The sequence below is a fragment of the Coregonus lavaretus genome (genome assembly GCF_964263955.1).
Source record: "Coregonus lavaretus genome assembly, contig: HAP1_SCAFFOLD_6650, whole genome shotgun sequence".
NCBI classification, from domain to species: domain Eukaryota; kingdom Metazoa; phylum Chordata; class Actinopteri; order Salmoniformes; family Salmonidae; genus Coregonus; species Coregonus lavaretus.
In genome coordinates, this window is record NW_028158583.1 from 1 (window position 1) to 7,500 (window position 7,500).

The window sequence follows — 7,500 nt, forward strand, 5'->3', positions numbered from 1 at the left end:
TCTCTCTCTCTCTCCTTCTCTCTCTCGCTCTCTCCTCTCTCTCTTTCCCCATCTCTCTCTCTCTCTCTCTCTCTCTCTCTCTCTCTCTCTCTCTCTCTCTCTCTCTCTCTCTCTCTCTGTCATGTCAGGGTCAATCCATATGACAGTGATCAAGATGAACAGGGTCATGTCAGGTCAATCCATATTACAGTGATCAGGATGAACAGGGTCATGTCAGGGTCAATCCATATGACAGTGATCAGGATGAACAGGGTCATGTCAGGGTCAATCCATTTTACAGTGATCAGGATGAACAGGGTCATGTCAAGGTCAATCCACTTTGAAACTTGCGACATGTAGTGAATTAACTATACACATCCAAACAATTCACGCAGGTGAGCTCCGGTTCTGGCACCAGCACCACGGCCCTAGATACCATCATGGACCTGATGTGGCCAGGGTTGAATCCAGGTCCAGGGTTGAATCCAGGTCCAGGGTTGAATCCAGGTCCAGGGGTTGAATCCAGGTCCAGGGTTGAATCCAGGTCCAGGGTTGAATCCAGGTCCAGGGTTGAATCCAGGTCAGGGTTGAATCCAGGTCCAGGGTTGAATCCAGGTCCAGGGTTGAATCCAGGTCCAGGGTTGAATCCAGGTCCAGGGTTGAATCCAGGTCCAGGGTTGAATCCAGGTCCAGGGTTGAATCCAGGTCCAGGGTTGAATCCAGGTCCAGGGTTGAATCCAGGTCCAGGGTTGAATCCAGGTCCAGGGTTGAATCCAGGTCCAGGTTTGAATCCAGGTCAGGGTTGAATCCAGGTCCAGGGTTGAATCCAGGTCCAGGGTTGAATCCAGGTCCAGGGTTGAATCCAGGTCCAGGGTTGAAGCCCAAATGGCACCCTAGTCCCTATGAGCTCTGGTCAAAAGTAGTGGGACGTACACTACCAATCAAAAGTTTGGACACACCGACTCATTCAAGGATTTATTTTTACTATTTTCTACATTGTAGAATAATAGTGAAGACATCAAAACTATGAAATAACACATATGGAATCATGTAGTAACCAAAAGTGTTAAACAAATCAAAATATATGTTATATTTGAGATTCTTCAAATAGCCACCCTTTGCCTTGATGACAGCTTTGCACACACTTGGCATTCTCTCAACCAGCTTCATAAGGTAGTCACCTGGAATGCATTCTCTCAATAGATCTAAATGAGGTTTAGCATTGAGCGAGTGATTTGCCCCAAAATGATGCTTTTTGTTTTTGAGATATTTAGCACCAGCCTATTGCTAGTTACCCATTCTAAAACTGACTGGAGCTCTATGTTAAGGGTGACAGTTATTTATTTAACTGTTGCAGCCGAAGTGTATACTGTTGAGTCGTCAGCGTACATAGACACACAGGCTTTATTCAAGGTCAGTGGAAGGTCATTAGTAAAAAACGAAAACAATAATTTCCCTAGACGGCTGCCCTGCGGTACACCACACTCAACTGAATTTGCATGAGCGAGGCTTCAATTAATGCGCAGACCAGCTGGCTGGTGTGTTTACGGACATATTCAATCTCTCAATCATCAAGTTTGCAGACGACACAACAGTAGTAGGCTTGATTACCAACAATGACGAGACAGCTTACAGGGAAGAGGTGAGGGCTCTGGGAGTGTGGTGCCAGGCGAGGTCTAGATTGTTAACAAGAAATGTATGGAGTGGTTGAAAAACAAGTTTTAATGACTCCAACCTAAGTGTTTTGTAAACTTCCGACTTCAACTGTATGTGACCAATAAAATGTGATTTGATTTTGAAAACCCTCTGTGTTCTATTAGATAGGTAACTCTCAATCCATAATAAGGCAGAGGATGCAAATCCATAACCCCTATGTTTTTTCAGCAACAGGTTATGATCAATGACATCAAAAGATGCACTAAGGTCTAACAGAACAGCTCCCACAATCTTATTTTTATCAGTTCAATTTCAGCCAGTCATCAGCCAATCATCAGCCAGTCATCAGCCAATCATCAGCCAGTCATCAGCCAGTCATCAGCCAATCATCAGCCAGTCATCAGCCAGTCATCAGCCAATCATCAGCCAATCATCAGCCAGTCATCAGCCAATCATCAGCCAGTCATCAGCCAGTCATCAGCCAGTCATCAGCCAATCATCAGCCAGTCATCAGCCAATCATCAGCCAATCATCAGCCAGTCATCAGCCAATCATCAGCCAGTCATCAGCCAGTCATCAGCCAGTCATCAGCCAATCATCAGCCAGTCATCAGCCAATCATCAGCCAGTCATCAGCCAGTCATCAGCCAGTCATCAGCCAATCATCAGCCAATCATCAGCCAGTCATCAGACAATCATCAGTCATTTGTGGCAGTGCTGAGCATGTTGAGTGTCCTTCCCTATATGAATGCTGAAAGTCTGTTGTTAGTTTGTTTTCTGTTAAATAAAATTTTTTTCTCTCCAAAGGTTTTCTAAGCACTTCTAACAGGCTGATTGGTCGGCTGTTTGAACCATTAAAGGGTGCTCTGCTATTCTTGTCAGCGGAATGACCTTTGCCTCCCTCCATGTCTGGGGGCAGATTTTTTTTTCTGAGGTCTTCTGAGGCTTAAATTGAAGATGTGGCAAACAGGAGTCACAATGTATTCCGCTGCCAACCTCAGCAATTTACCATCCAGGTTGTCGGTACCAGGTGGTTTGTCCTTATTTATAGATAGCAGCAATTTTATCACCTCTTCCACACCCACTTTATGGAACTCAAAACTACAGTGTTTGTCTTTCATTATTTGGTCCATTATGCATGAATATGAAGGCTCAGCATTTGTTATTTACATGTCATGCCTAAGTTTGCTAGTTTTTGTCAACAAAAAAGTTCTTAAAGTGGTTGGCAATATCAAAGGGTTTTGTTATGAACAAACCATCTGCCTCAATGAAGGATGGAGCCCAGTTAGCTTTTTTAAAATCTTTGTTCCATAGTATAGTTCCTTCTTCTTTTTGTTTAGTTTAGTTCCCTGATCCTGATTTCTCAATTTACTGGTTGCCCAGTCTACTGTGTTGTCAGACTTATTTGCTATTCCCCTTCCCTCACCCCACTCAGCCATACAGTTTTTCAATTAATTATCTATCTAGCCATAGTATTTCCACATTATCTGACATGAGATTCTCAGCCTGACTCTGGACATACAGTAACACCTCCTCCATTTGCATTCCTGTCTTTCCTGTATATTCTATAACCATGCATAGCTACATCTGCATCAGCAAAGGAATGATCTAACTGGGGTTTCAGACATGCCCAGAATGAATGTTTTCTGATGTTAATAAATGGTCAATTTCAGGGAGGACTGGAGTGCTACCAAACCCAGACCAAATCAAATCAAATGTATTTGTCACATACACGTGTTTAGCAGATGTTATAGCGGGTGTAGCGAAATGCTTGTGCTTCTAGCTCCGACAGTGCAGTAATATCTAACAAGTAATATCTAACAATTTCACAACATATACCCAGTACACACAAAACTAGTAAGGAATGGGATTTAAGAATATATACATATATGGACAAGCAATGACAGAGCGGCATGGACTAAGATACAGTAGAATATTATAGAATAGAATGCAGTATATACATATGAGATGAGTAGTGCAAGATATGTAAACATTATTAAAGTGACTAGTGTTCCATTTCTTAAAGTGGCCAGTGATTTCAATAGGCAGCAGCAGCCTCTAATGTGCTAGTGGTGGCTATTTAACAGTCTGACTGCCTTGAGATAGAAGCTGTTTTTCATTCTCTCGGTCCCAGTTTTGATGCACCTGTACTGACCTCGTCTTCTGGATGATAGCGGGGTGAACAGGCAGTGGCTCGGGTGGTTGATGTCCTTGATGATCTTTTTGGCCTTCCTGTGATGTGTCTTGGAGGGCGGGTAGTTTGCCCCCGGTAATGCGTTCGGCAGACCGCACCACCCTCTGGAGTGCCCTGCGGTTGTGGGCGGTTCAGTTGCCGTACCAGGCGGTGATACAGCCCGACAGGATGCTCTCAATTGTGCATCTGTAAAAGTTTGTGAGGGTTTTAGGTGCTAAACCGAATTTCTTTAGCCTCCTGAGGTTGAAGAGGCGCTGTTGCGCCTTCTTCACCACACTGTCTGCGTGGGTGGACCATTTCAGTATGTCGGTGATGTGTACGCCAAGGAACTTGGAGCTTTCCACCTTCATCAACTGCGGCCCCGTCGATGTGGATAGGGGGCTGCACGCTCTCCTTTGTTTTGTTGATGTTGAGTGAGAGGTTATTTTCCTGGCACCACACTCCCAGAGCCCTCACCTCCTCCCTGTAGGCGGTCTCGTCATTGTTGGTAATCAAGCCTACTACTGTTGTGTCGTCTGCAAACTTGATGATTGAGTTGGAGGCGTGCTTGGCCACGCAGTCATGGGTGAACAGGGAGTACAGGAGGGGGCTGAACACGCACCCTTGTGGGGCCCCAGTGTTGAGGATCAGCGAAGTGGAGGTGTTGTTTCCTACCTTCACCACCTGGGGGCGGCCTGTCAGGAAGTCCAGGACCCAGTTGCACAGGGCGGGGTTCAGACCCAGGGCCTCGAGCTTAATGATGAGCTTGGAGGGTACTATGGTGTTGAATGCTGAGCTATAGTCAATGAACAGCATTCTTACATAGGTATTCCTCTTGTCCAGATGTGATAGGGCAGTGTGCAGTGTGATGGCGATTGCATCGTCTGTGGATCTATTGGGGCGGTAAGCAAATTGAAGTGGGTCTAGGGTGACAGGTAAGGTAGAGGTGATATGATCCTTTAGTCTCTCAAAACACTGCGTGATGACAGAGGTGAGTGCAACGGGGCGATAGTCATTTAGTTCAGTTACCTTTGCTATCTTGGGTACAGGAGCAATGGTGGCCATCTTGAAGCATGTGGGAACAGCAGACTGGGAAAGGTAGAGATTGAATATGTCCATAAACACACCAGCCAGCTGGTCTGCACATGCTCTGAGGACGCGGCTATGGATGCCGTCTGGGCCGGCAGCCTTGCGGGGGTTAACATGCTTAAATGTCTTACTCACGTCGGCTACTGAGAAGGAGAGCCCACAGTCCTTGGTAGTGGGCCTCGTCAGTGGCGCTGTGTCATCCTCAAAGCGGGCGAAGAAGGTGTTTAGCTTGTCTGGAAGCAAGACGTCGGTGTCGGCGACGTGGCTGGTTTTACTTTTGTAGTCCGTGATTGTCTGTAGACCCTGCCACATACGTCTCGTGTCTGAGCCGTTGAATTGCGACTCCACTTTGTCTCTATACTGATGTTTTGCCAGTTGAATTCCCTTGCGGAGTGAGTAGCTACACTGTTTGTACTCTATGTTGAGATAATCCTGTGGTTAGGGTACATCTCTTTTAAAGAGTGTTGGTTGCTCCCACAGCAAGTCAAAACTGTCACAAAAGGAGACATTTCTGTCTTTGCGTTGAGTTTCCGAACCCCTTCTATAGCATGGCAGGGGGCCAGAGATGATTGTTCTATTTCCTGCGTAAACAAGGGAGTTCAAAATAACGTTGTAGTCTTTCTTCATTTCCTCAGATTGCCGAAACAAATGACTTTACATCCAACGTGACGATGGCGCCAATATTAGAGTAGTTGGCTAGAACTGTAGGACAGGAGGGAGTTGATGTCTTGGAGACGGGCACCTGGATGAATCCTCGGGGAGGTGGAGGAGGGCCCAAGACCTTGCCTCCTTTGGTCAGTGACTGGCTGAGCTGTGGAGACTTGGGTGCCCCTGGACGGCTGCTGGCTGTTGGTGTACTCGTAGGATCAGAGCTGACTCCCGGCACCGGTATGTCCGCCTCCAGAGGGGCAAAGCTGTTTAATAGCTGGATTTGATCTTCTAGGATATATGGAGGCCGACCAGACTGCCTCCCACCCGACCTCCTATGCCTTGCCAGTGTCCAGTCTCCCAGTGGCCACGGAGTTGAGCTTACCATCTGTCCAATGGATTGGAGCAGGTCAGTACTGCCCGACTCATCGACCTCTTGGCTGTAGGAGGCATTCAGAACTTAAATGATGTGTGCCTGAGCTGCATCAAAGTACTTAGAAAGCACATCTTGTTTTTCCCGCAGCTGAGCTAGCAGCCGGAGAATATCTTCCCTAAACTACCCAGACTCTGCCTAGAGCTGGCCATCTGGCCAAACTGAGCAACCGGGCAAGAAGGACCTTTGGTCAGGGAGGTGACCAAGAACCCAATGACCACTCAGACAGAACTACAGAGTTCCTTGGCTGAGATGGGAGAACCTGCCAGAAGGACAACAGTCTCTACAGCACTTCACCAATCTGGGCTTTATGGGAGAGTGGCCAGACGGAAGCCACTCCTGAGAAAAAGGCACATGACAGCACACCTGGAGTTTGCTAAAAGGCACGTGAAGGACTCTGAGAGCATAAGGCACACTATTCTGTGGTCTGTTGAGACAAACATTTTACTCTTTGGCCTGAATGCAAAGGGCTATGTCTGGAGAAAACCAGGCTCTGCTCATCACCCGTCTAACGCCATCCATACCGTGAAGCATGGTGGTGGCAGCATCATGCTATGGGGATGCTTTTCAGCGGCAGGGACTGGGAGACTGGTAAGGATAGAGGGAACAATGAATGGAGCAAATCCTTGATGAGAACCTGCTTCAAAGTGCAAACGACAGACTGGGGAGAAGATTTACATTCCAACAAGACAATGACCCCAAGCATACAGTCAAACAGGACAATGACCCCAAGCACACAGTCAACAAGACAATGACCCCAAGCATACAGTCAACAGGACAATGACCCCAAGCATACAGTCAACAGGACAATGACCCCAAGCACACAGTCAACAAGACAATGACCCCAAGCATACAGTCAACAGGACAATGACCCCAAGCATACAGTCAAACAGGACAATGACCCCAAGCATACAGTCAAACAGGACAATGACCCCAAGCATACAGTCAAACAGGACAATGACCCCAAGCATACAGTCAAACAGGACAATGACCCCAAGCATACAGTCAAACAGGACAATGACCCCAAGCATACAGTCAACAGGACAATGACCCCAAGCATACAGTCAAACAGGACAATGACCCCAAGCATACAGTCAAAGCAATGCTGGAATGGCTTCAGAACAAGAATGTGAAAGTCCTTGAGTGGCCCAGCCAAAGCCCAGACTTGAATCCCATTGAAAATCTGTGGAAAGACTTGAAGATTGCTGTTCACTGCCGCTCCCCATCGAACTTAACAGAGCTTGAGAAAATCTGCAAGGAAGAATGGGAGAAAATCCAGATGTGCAAAGCTGATACATACATACAGTAGACTCAAGAAGAATCAAAGCTGTAATCGCCGCCAAACGTGCTTCTACAAAGTATTGACTCAGGGGTGTGAATATTTAGGTAAATTAGATATTTCTGTTTTTCATTTTCAATAAATGTGCAAACATTTCTAAACATATTTTCCCCTTTTTGCATTATGGGGTAAATGGGTGAGCAAAAAAATGATTGAATCATTGTTGAATTCAGGTTGTAACAAC